Here is a 12,509-nt window from a genome sequence, read left to right as displayed (position 1 = left end):
CGGTATATTATAGGGGAAGGACTACAACTACTGCACTGAAAATTCAGCAACTCAAGGCAAGTAGTTATTGATTTATTGATAAAATATTGGTTTTCCCTCATTTTTGACTGTAACTCCACAACTGTTGTCTGTGCCGAAATAAAATTACCAGTGCAGTAGTTGTAGTCATTGCCCCTATAATATACATATCTTACTCGTCACCAATGTGCTGTAATTTTTGAGAAAAAATGCAAAAATAGGCACAGAATTGGGCAGGTGTAGTACCCCCTTAAAACGATCTCGAGATAATGTTATCCCAAAATAAATTTATCTTGAGACCTTTTTTTTTGCATGTAATCTTTACCGAAATCTTTAAGATAATATTTGTATTTACATGTATGGTACCGTACCGTATCTAGAGATAAATTTGAAAGGTCAAGATTTTTTGACGTACATAGAATACAGTGTGAACATGGTCTTGGAGCTTTATGCACAGCTTTCCCCTCCAAGCTCCAAACACTGTCTGACCATGGTCTGACTTAGTGCTACTAGTACAAGTTACTAACAAGTAGTATTTTGTGATAGTTAACTTAAATTTACACTCAGAGGATGTTTAAAGGCATTCCCACAACCCAATGGGGTTTCTGACCTTGGTATGTCTGGCTTTTGTACACATGTAGTACAGTTGACCATACCTTGGCATTGGAATTGTGTGCAAATATCTGGTGTTTTCATCCTTTTATTTAACATTCAAAACATTGAGACTTATGAATAAAATTAATGCAGTGGGACAATATGAATGTTTCCTATAAGAAATTAAAATATGAGTTAAGGTCATGTGTCATATGGTGGGGCACATTTGTGTTACAAACACTGATTTTGATCATTTGTCCTCCTTTTCAGTTAGATTGTTACATGTCTAAAACTATACATCTCACACCAACAAAACTACATTTTTGGAAAGCTTATGTTCCAAGGAATCCAACTATGCAAAAATGAAGTTGGTATACAGAGTGCGTAAGAAAATATATAGGGTGATATCATGAAAAAAAATAATTTTACTAGTAAATTCATAATTTATTGCATTTGCTACTGATATGGAATACCTCAAATGTAATCTTATTTTGTGGCAGGCAACACTATGAGCTTAAATAAAATGTATACTTTTGCTATGTTATGATTGACCAAATTGGTGATACAGGGTGTGAAAATAACGTAACTTCACACACAAAATGTTGATTACATTTTTGAAAATATTTTCTTTAGAGTGTATCCTACATTTATTTTAACTGCATATTTGGATTCCTGGGGTAAAATGCTTTCCAAAAATGTATACTTTTCCTATCTTAGGGTGTATAATTCTTAAGATACAACAATTGAAAGCCAAAACGCATGTTGTGGCTGAAAATCTTAGCATTTGTGTGTAAGTGAATAGGAAAATATTGAGGTTCTTGTGACTTGCGGTTCTTAGTGAATACTTGTAAACACGATTAGATAAATTTAATAGCTGAATAAGAAAAAAGAATGATCAAGCTTTCATTTCAGGTATGATTTGCATGTATAGCACACAATTTGGCAATGATATTTAATTCAAAAAGATGCCATGTCTCCCATAGAGAATGCACATACTCCACTACCGCTTATCCACAGGGTTTATCCTCGTAACATTTTGGTATTTTTCACTAATAAAAAATTGGCATTCCAAACTGAGAAACATATTTGAAAATTAGAATAATCAGGCTGTATAATGAGCCCAAAGATGCAATTGGACCAGGAATAGCCCTGTGACAACAAGTTAAATCAGAAAGAGGAGAGAACAATGTAACAAATGTAAAAATAAGTCTCAACTATTAGCTCATTGGCTGCAGTTTTAAAAGTGACCATTTTGTGTGTGTGGCAATGGGGACTTTGCCTTTAAAATTAGGTTATATTGATCAAATTTCCCAACCATAGTGCATTGTAGGAATGCCTTTAAGTCTCCTCTGGTTTAAGCTTTTAAAATTGAAGATGTTAAAACTCACATCAGAGAGCATGTGTTTTATTAAAGTACACTTACTTAAATTTTATTCACCCTTCCATTTATGATTTTTAACACAGCTTGGTCGGCTGGTCGCACAAGTGCAATGCAAAACACGAATCAATCACTCACTCAACAATGTTTATTGCTACGACTATGTCGGATTCTGCAGCTTCAGGTATGCGTCCCTGGTAACGTCATGAATGTAGACTCAACTTCCCCTTCTGATGGCAAAACACCAACTTATACGGCAAAAACGCAACTTATATTATGAATACTTGAAGTGACAATAATCACACAACTTTTGACAAAAGGGTGTGGAAGCAAAAAAGTCATGTCAGTTTACGCCAATATTCATGCAGTTTTTGCATACAGACACACATTCCGACTGTGTGTGCACTGATCAGCTGGTTTCGTTTTAAACCGAAGTTGATCTGTGCCGAAATCGCGGAGTTTTTACCCATAATGCAACACACGCGGGAAAACCCACATATTGGTAATCTACCATGAGAGGTTTGGATTGCTGTGAAAACAAGCAGTCACAAATATTTTGAAATAGCGCCCTCAAAGTTGAGATTTTATCAAATTGAATTTCATGGGATTTCACTGACCAATTTTGTAATATTGCACTAATTGTTTTCCTTCTTTTTGGTGTGAAAAGAGAACACATGTGAGACTACTTTTAATAATAATAGCCACAAAATTGATATTTAGCCCATTAATATTATAGGCCTAAAAATGAGTTATAAATCAAAAATATACAAACAGACACTGTTTGTCAGGGGGTCAAACCCCACCCTTTTTACCTTGACACCCTTTATCAAAAATCGAACCCCCACCCTTTTCTGATCAAAGCTTACAACACCTATCAAATTCGGAAGCATGGAAGATGGAACATCTGAGCAAATTTTACAGTCTCTTCCGGGTTCATTTATCACTATCTGCACCATCCTTGTCTATTTCAGATTCCAAATTGATGCAAAATTTATCATCATCTAACAAACATCTGAAACATTTGTGACATTATTGGCACAATTACTGCATGCATTCATCTTACGTAAAAAATATGATCTTTGCCATTTTTTGTATATATATATGCATGTGGGCGAATGGTAGTGGGCTGACATCCTGAATCGATGGCGATAGCTGTGATACATCAGTCTCTACACAGCCGTTGTGGGTCCACTCGCTCCACTTCTAGTGTGGAGCGAGCGGGTCTAAGCGGCTGTGTAGAGACTGATTTGACTAATCATTTCCATTCATAAAATTTATGGATCGTCGATTTTACTATGGGTGACGTTTAGAGACTGACCGATCAGATCGGTAGCTTCCGAATCGGACCGATTATTAGCTTATCGGTAGTGATCTGTATCGGCCGATTTTTCCTTCATCTGCCGATGTAATGCACCGATCACCCAATATCATGAAAGCAATTGTTGAAGCTCAACAAGTATTCATTTATTGGTATATTTCTTCGAATTAGACTAGTTAAATCAAGCGAAATTTAGCAAAAGAACAAGCTTTGTAGGCGATAAACCTATAATCATACCGTGATTCAGACACGCAGCTGAGATAATCAGGTAATTCCCACATCTACATGATCACGCACGCCATATGGCCAACAGATGAACATGTACAATTGTAGTTCTTACTTCTGGGTTAAACATGTGGGTGTCAGATTGGAGAGAGATACCGGCCGTGTGCAAAACTCACACTGACTTGAACGTAAAAACAATATTCAAATGGGGCGATTGAATGATTTAACGGACTCGGACATCAGGGGGGAAAGGTAAACTGAACTTAGAATAAGAATAATCATGGTCAAATTAAGTATTGTAAATGAATACGGGAGTGTGTTTTTGTGCTCAGAGCATACATAATTATGGTAATACTTTGTGTACAGGTACCCTTTCAACATACGGGTGAAGCTTACTCACGGCGATGGCAGCCATTGTTTACAATTGGGCCTATTGGTAATCAGTGAACGAATCGGCAGATCAAAGAGGGAATTGATCGGCCAATTCAGATAAGGACCTGATCGGTCAGACACTAGTGACGTTTATCGAGTTGAAAATTAATTTCCGGAATTTTTTATTCGAAATTTGCAAACAAAATGAATGTTTTTGAAGAGATGAATCAAATTACTTGCACTTCTTTAATAGGGTTAAAGCACCTTGAAAGTACCATTTTAAATTACTAAATGTGATAAAACGCTTTTTTAATTACCCCCTGCGGAGAAACGATACATATTTTTTTCCTTTTATCCCCAAAATGTGAAGAGGACACGTCGGATTTAACATAATTTGATATAATTGGGGTCTTCCTTTCATTTGATATGTGACAAAATGACCCCCCAAATATTGAAGGGGAAAAAGGTCCATAACAATGACAATTTTGATGGTTGCTAGGTGGGGCTGTTCCAAAATATTTGCTTTTTTTTTCGCCGGATTTCTTCATTTTGACAAAAAGACTAAATTGCTTCAGAATTTCAGACGCGAACTAGTCTGTTTACCTCTGTCTTTCATTTAAAATACTTACGACATCTTATTTATCTCTTTCCAACTGTCAAGTAGGTCAACAAAATCAAGTAGTTCCCTGTAAAATGACAAGGAAAATAATAACAAAAATAATAATCATCCTAGAATTGGTGTTATTGTTCAAATCAATCTCTCTAATTCATTAGGCAAAAAAAACATTGTTGGTTTGCCCTTGAGAAAAATGCAAAATTAGTCACAACATTTATCAGGGGGTGTAGCACCACCTTAATGTGGTTTTATTGGCTAAGGTGTTATGCACACATAGGATGTGTGTACTGATGAGAAAACCTTGCTTGCAATTTTTTCTCTTTGACTCGATCAATTTCTGAAATTCTGTCTCAAAATCCCATTTGAATAACAACAAGGGTTTATGGCACTTTGCCAATTCCTGAAAATAATAGCCTAAATTTGGAAAAGAAAGATGATTATTAAAACTGATTTTCTCTCTTTCAGAGCAGTTGTAATATTGTTATGAATTTGGCAGGCAGCCAAATCCGTATTAGTCTTTTGGTAAATTCATGTTACGTGTGAATTAATGGAGAGCTTGCGATTTCCAAATGCTGTGATCATTAGATTCAAAATCACTCCCATGCATATTTAGCCAATTTTCCTGCTTTCCTTTTAAAGTTATGAGCACCCAAAGTTGGTAATTTATTCAACCACAAACTTGTGTGATTTTGTCATTTTGGGGGTCCCCTGGTGCACAAAATAAATACCGTATTTCAGTCAAATAAATGCCCCGGGCGTTCCCAAGGGGGGCGTTTTTCAAGGTCAATTTTAGAACGATAATTCCCGTTAAAATCATTAGGTAAAGTAAAAACACACGCTAAAATGATGAACTATGAACTAGAAACACTGACTTCTGGCTCACTTCCGGGTTTCTGGTCCAGATTTTCACCAATTATTGACACTATTATCGACCATGTGCGCAACTTGGTAAGCTTACTACACAAGATAACATGGAAATATCGGCATTTTTGAAACATCTTGGTTGAAAAAAGTGGTGGGGGCGTTTATTTGATGGGGGTGACTACTTGACGAAATACGGTATGTGATCATATGACTAAAATACACTGTCTATGGGTACATATCTGAGCTCACAAGCAAGTTTGAGCTAATCAAAACATTAATGGAGGAATGGGCGGCATCCGAAGTTGGGTTCGGACCAATGGTCGACCTTGTTGACAAAACATGAATTGAAATTTACATGAAACATACGGTACTTATGAGATCTACCTAGGAACAAAAGGTCCGCTTTGGTACTCAACTCCATCACAGTTAGATGGCTCTTGAAAATAGAGAGGAAACTTGTTATTTCTTGTCTAAGGGTGTTGAATTCGGCAGCCATGGTAACAAAATAAGCCAAATTTGACCAACCCTATTGACCAAGTATATATAGGCCTAAGTTCATATTTTTGGGTCATACTTTGCAGACCACTCTAGATGTGTTGATTAGCCTATAAAACACACCCAGAACATATTTCATATGACACTTGAGGTAATTTGTAAAAAACTTAGTTCATAGTTGCTGAATTCAACACCCTTAGACAAGAAATGGCAGGTTTTCCACCCTATTTTCAAGCTGCCATCTAAACTACGAGTTGAGTACCAAAGCTGAATGTAGGTCTCATTACACAGCGAATTTGCAAATTCGCTGTGTTCTGTCTTTTGCCAATTCTTCTTTCTTTCTTCTTTCTTTCTGGCAATCCGTGCTCTAGCTCCGCAAGGCATTGGCAGATTTCAACCATACTTGACCCAAATGACCATTGGGCTAGTCCAAAACTTCCATTTGACTTTGACCTGGCTGTGACCTTTGACCTAGCTGCAATGGTCAAAAACATGATTTTTTTTGCTTTTTTTTAGCAAAACGTGACATTTTGCGTGATTTGCCACGTTTCGCCCTAGCTCTGCTATGCTTTGACCGATTTTGACTATACTTGGTCACAAACACCACTGACCATGTCCCCACATGTTACATGACATTGAACTCCATTTGACCTTTGACCTGCTCACAATGGCTAAAATGCGATCGGTGTCTATAGGGTGTTCACAGACAAGGGGTCAAAGGTCATTAAGGGGTCATTTCCGGTCTGAAAGCTAAAAATATTCAAAAATCACTGTTTTACAAATTACATAGCAGAGTGTTGTCATTAGCACACATGCATTGCTACCAACCAGGGTCTTTGGGGGTGTCTACAGTTTTGGGGTCAAAGGTCATTAAGGGGTCGCTTCCGGTCAAAAACCAAAAATTTTCAAATATTTTTATTTTTTTAAATCTCAAAACGTAGACTGACATAAATTTCATATATGCATAGTGTTACCCGATGTATGCACGGTATTTTTATTTTTTTTGGTCAAAGGTCACTTAGACGTCATTTCCGTTTTTAAGCTAAATAACTTCCAAGAATTTTTATCTCCATAACTAAGCATAGTAGATTTTTTAAATTTAAACTGTAACAATGCATTTTCTCGGTGTATATGAGGTTTTTTTTATATTGGGGTCAAAGGTCATTAAGGAGGTCAAACGTCAAATTTGCAAAAAAATGTTTAAAATTGGCCCAATCGAGCTCAAATTCAACAGGAACGATTCTTACGACATTCTTAACATGTTACAAATATTTATGACCTCAAAGGTCAATGTTTACTTTGGGGTCAAAAGGTCAAAATATGGTTGCCAGATAGCTATTCGATGTGTACCCAGATTATATTGACTCTAGTTCAGTATGTTTCATGGCAGTTAATTTCAATTTATGTTTCAACTGTTCAACTAGGTCAACCACTGAGTCAGAAAGAGGGGGGGTGTCTCCAGCAAATTTTTCACCCGAACCCAACTTTGGATGTTGCCCATTCCTCCATTAATGGTTTGATTAGCTCAAACTTCAGGATCAGAAATTCGCAACCAAGTGCAAGAATCCTTTTGGACTCTCCCAGTGGAATTTTGCAAAAATCCATGGATTCTCGCCATGACTTTGTATGATAAATTGAAATAAAGAGAATCCATTTGGATTCTTGCAATTTTGTTGACGAGAATCTTTGCGAGAATGGATTCTCGGTCCATTATCGCCGAATTTCTGATCCTGAACTTGATATCCTTCTTATTTCTAAATTCAAGAACTAGCCCCTCCCCGGGTATAAGCCCCAGGCTTCCTGTTAGTGTGCGTCATTGCGTCCAGACGCGTATTTTACAAATTTGGACGCTAGTTCACATGGCTAATCAAGTATTTTGCGTCCATGTCACATGCACGTGGACACAGACAAAACTTAGAAATTTAATCATTAATTGATGATAAAAATAAGAAATTTTTATTCTTTTATATTGTTAAGGTAATAAAACCCCAAAATTTTGACCCACCTGCTAAGAATTGCAGTAAATTCTGCAATATTTGTAAATGCAACGTCAGGAAATCGCGTACTTTTTGCATGCTTTCCGTAATGATTGATTTGTTTACAAGCAAGCATGCTGGACTGAAGACGTGCCGCTAACGTGCGGTTAATGTTTAATGGGTAGGTTCATGAGGGTAGTGGGGTAAAGGTGGAGCAGGGTAGGGTGGTAGTGCTGTGTAGGGTGTGGTGGGGTAAGGGTGGTTGTGGCAAGGGTGTCCCTATCAGTGTTCGATTTACCACCTGCATACCTGCACCAGTGCATGTAACATTCCCTCTGTGCATGCAGCTTTTCACTACCTGCCTGCACGCGTGCATGTACGATTTTAGCGCTAGGGATATGACAAGGCAATATACAAAAGTAAACAAGCAGTCAGTCCGATTTGGAAAAACACAATCTATTTTTAGCGCAATATCCTGACTTCATTAGAAGGGCTGGCGCAAATTGCGCAATTGACAATTCCCGATACCCCTATCAGTGCTATCACGTGAGAACTGTCACTTTTTTTCATTGACTTCCCTAGTCTCCTACACAGCCAGTTTGCGTCGGTCTGATACTTGTCGATCCTAACGAACATTCGAGATAGCCACATACAGTCTGGTCCGAGACTATGACTTCCCTTAGAGGGGCTAGCGTAATGTGACGTCATCCACCAATTCCCGATACCCTCGCACATATAGAAACGTGTCATTTTCATTTCATTGAAAAAAAAGAACCGGAATTTAAACCGTGGGAAATATTTGTTTACGTACGGAAAATAATCATAATAATGTCCAGCAAAAAAGGAAATAGCTCAAAAAACACTTGCATCATTCTGGAAATCGTGCACCTCGTCGGCGACTAGTTCTAGAACAGATGAAGCCACAGCACCCAGTGTTTTGGCTAAGAAATCGGCGAGTGATCGGCATAAAAATGACAATGACAGTGGAGCCGGGAATATTATTATTATTACAAGCTTAACTGACAATGATCGTTATTCAATGTGATTTTATGTTTGCTTTAATTTTGGTGCATGCACACTTTTTGCTGTGCATGTAGAAATTTTGGGCTACATGCACCAGTGCAGGTAGGAAAAAATTTGTAAATCGGACACTGGTCCCTATTCACCCCGTATTAGGTGACTTTTACCTGAAAAATATTAAAAAAATTGTTATAAAAATTCCTGTCAGAATTAATAAATAATCTTTTAGAGGAAGTTGTAAGACCTAACAGGCTAGGTCCTGGTGAATTTCCAGCTCATTTTCCAACATAGTGGCCGTGGGAGCAGGAAAGTTTTGACCATCCCATTTTTTATAACTTTTTTTAGATAATTTTATTTTGGACACCCTGTATCCTAAATGTATTCTTTAACATCTGCTGAACCATTTTCTGAACACCGTTTGATTGATCTTTCAATATGTGGAAATAAAAAAAAAAAGTGTTAACCAAATGTGAAAAAATGAGATTTCAAAAACTTTTCTCATGTTTGTCCCTATTCACCCCTGTGTCCCTATTCACCCCAATCTACGGTACTAGTATAAGAACGTACCATAATTTATTTGACCAAAAAAGCTTTATTTTGTTCCAAAATGCATGTTTTTATTGCTATTTTGGACGTAAACTAAATTGCAATTAACCGGTGTCACGGTGATGCCATGATTACCATCTCCGAAACGTTCGAGTGTATACCAATGTAACACAAGCACTTGATGTACGCTTATTTTGACGGAAATTTACGCTTTCAATTTAATTTCAATTTTCTGATCATCTTTTCATGTGACGGAAGTGCGACTGATGCTGATTTTATGAAGGTACCATATGACTTTTTGCTTATTTTTAAATCGTTTTTTCAAACAAAAAAAACTTCCGAGCAGAATAGAACTTTGTTTTCACTCGTTTTCAAAAAATAATTTTAACCTTGTTAGTAAAGTTGTAATTGTATTTTACCCCATATTTTCCCTCATTATTCAAAGTCCTGCCCCCCTCCCACCAAGCAATTGTACGACTTCAAAACCTTGATGTAGGAATGCCGGGTGAATTCAAATTTGCCATCAAACTGCATCATTTTATACGGTATATCAAATTAAAGCCCTTGAGTAAAGAAAGCCAAAACTGAAAACTTTTTTGTCATAGCACTTTCCGTAGGCGTAGCAAAGTTACATCTTGTCAAAGATCGACTTTCATCAAAAATATTCTGCTAGCAAAATTCCCCAAAACAGCATTGCGGGGGTGTTTCTAGATCTTAAGTTTCATGACAATAGCAGCTTTTTTTAATGGAACTGCTATCAAAATCCCTCTAAAATTCCATGTGCGAGTCTCTCATCACCAAAAAAATCATATATTTGGGTCAAGTGAAGTATAGACAACATATTTATGTAGGTTTCCTTGAGCTAGCGGTTCTTTTAAATTTCAATGTAAATATACATTGCCGGTTTAGGCCATTTTGACTGACTAGCAAATGTGTTAACTGAGGTTTCCCTGTCACAGACATACCTACTTGATGCAAAAAGCATTTTGTAAACCTTGCTTGATGGAAAATGAAAAGTAATAATTTAGTCCCTAAAGCCTTATTTACATGGAGACTCTATTGCTTGAAATTTAGTTCCAGCAAGGAGAGTCCCGTGTATATTGGTAATTTTGCCAGGCAATGCTCCTGGACCTCTGACCTTTCATAGTTTCCTCAAAATAGAACCGGGGCTATTTTTTTCAGGACAGTATACACTCTCCACTCTGATGACATATGCACACTTTTGTTATGTATTTACCTGGTTATGGTTTTATAGGTCACATAGGGGCCCCAGATATAGTTGATTGAGGTCATAATTGCTGGACTCTATGTCCCCATGTAAATTGCATCGCCAGGGCAAGTAATCCATCAAAATAAAATTTATTATGTAGGCAAGGGTAAAGTCCCCATGTAAATTAGGCTTTAGGCCAATTACAATTGATTCTTAGTTTCCTGTTTCCCGCCCGCGTCCAAAGTAGAGAATTGCAAAATATTTAATTATTTTATTTATATTTTGGATTTTCTCTTTAAAAATTACTTTTAATGACTACCATTTGCTACTTTCTGACTTTGATCATATCATCTACAATGATGAATAAACATAGAACCTAATTGTACCATTACTTATGTATAAAATCAAACATAGTAGTAAAATAATTAAATGCATGCTCCTTGTCAAAATGGCTTGATGTAGGTTGCGACCACTTATTTTAAAATAAAGAAAATAAAAGATAATTAATAATTAATAATTAAAAGTCGCCTCATCCCTGGTTTTCAACCATGAAACAGGAAACTAAGAATTAATTGTGAAGGGCCTTAAAGGAAATCTGTACATAAACTAATCAATGACTAATATAGTTATATACCCCTAATTTTGCCTAAATTAAACATACCAGACGGTCGCGGTCTATATGCATTTCGGAATATTCCTAACAAAGAAAAAGCACTTTTAATCCTTCGTTTCTGCGATTCATGGAAGCCGCCATGATAGCTTCTTGGGAGTCCTTTCTGCCACAAGCGGTGAGTGTAACCTTTCACACAGACCCGCGGCGAGCGTGTCGTGCGATGGCGTTCGAGACACCCACAGAGAATTTTGGTTTTTAGTGCTGTTTTTACTTTTCGTTCTCAAAAGACATTGTTGATCATAAATATTACTTAAAATACATTTTTTATGTTCTTCTGTAGTTTTATAGGTAAAAATTGTCGCGTTTTCTTTTGAGCGAATGTTGAATCTGAACTTTGGTAGTATTCGCTTCGTGTCACCAAAGTTCACGAGGGACGAGGCTCATAAAATACATCGGGTATCAATCATTTGTCAATATGGCCGCCACCATGGATTACAAACATGTCGCTGATTGTCGTAAGGAATTAAGAATTTCTCCTTTATTTGGACGTATTATAGATATAAGCTTGTGACTTTTACTGTTTGTCGTTTTTATAATATTAGAATATTACTGCAACTAATGAACTATATAGCCACTAGCCATTGATTAATTTATGGTACAGATTTCCTTTAATAATATAGCAACTGCAAGGGTGGTCTAACATGTCTAAAGCCAAAGCAGGAAAAGATCGCCATAAAAATTAAAATGATTAATTCATGAATTTATAAATAAATTAATGTCTTGACTCTCTTTTGTATTTAAAATAAAAACGTTTTGCCCTCATTTTTTTTTTAAATTTCCCCTGTATTGCATTGTATGTTATTTCTGGCAAATAAAATGAAATGAAATGGCATACATTTCATGATTTTGCATGCATGCCATTGATCATGTTGATGCATGATGCATGACATCATGATATGCTTGCATCATGTGCATGGGCGGCATTGGCCATTGTTTGTTGAGAAGAGTGTGGTTCATATTTAAAATTAAAAAACCTTAAATTTAACCCCGTAAAATCGCCCAAACTTGACTTTCATTCATTCCCTACTTCAAACTATCCTAACTTACCGAAAATTCGGCCGAGTTTGACGGATATTTTTTACCAAAATAGACGGTAATTTGTCAAATTTCAAGAGCAGCGTTTGTGCACGTGCAGTCGATCGGACGTTCGGGTGAAAAAAGGTCGATTGGGACGATTGAAACAAGAGAGGGCTCTGTCGATCTC

At 36.7% G+C, this 12,509-nt stretch overlaps 1 long non-coding RNA gene across 1 annotated transcript in view; it reads right to left on the bottom strand.

The window, feature by feature from the left end:
* LOC140141344 (uncharacterized) overlaps positions 1 to 12,509 on the bottom strand; it is a 17,233-nt gene extending 4,724 nt beyond the window's left edge. The window contains exons 1-2 of the long non-coding RNA XR_011857395.1: positions 12,353 to 12,509; positions 4,535 to 4,591 (exon numbers count right to left, since the gene is read on the bottom strand). This is a non-coding gene — a long non-coding RNA (uncharacterized lncRNA). The remainder of the gene's footprint in view (positions 1 to 4,534; positions 4,592 to 12,352) is intronic.

This window comes from Amphiura filiformis, chromosome 19 (genome assembly GCF_039555335.1).
Source record: "Amphiura filiformis chromosome 19, Afil_fr2py, whole genome shotgun sequence".
Classification (NCBI taxonomy): domain Eukaryota; kingdom Metazoa; phylum Echinodermata; class Ophiuroidea; order Amphilepidida; family Amphiuridae; genus Amphiura; species Amphiura filiformis.
The sequence above is the reverse complement of the archived record's forward strand: the minus strand, read 5'-3'. Positions and strand labels throughout refer to the sequence as shown.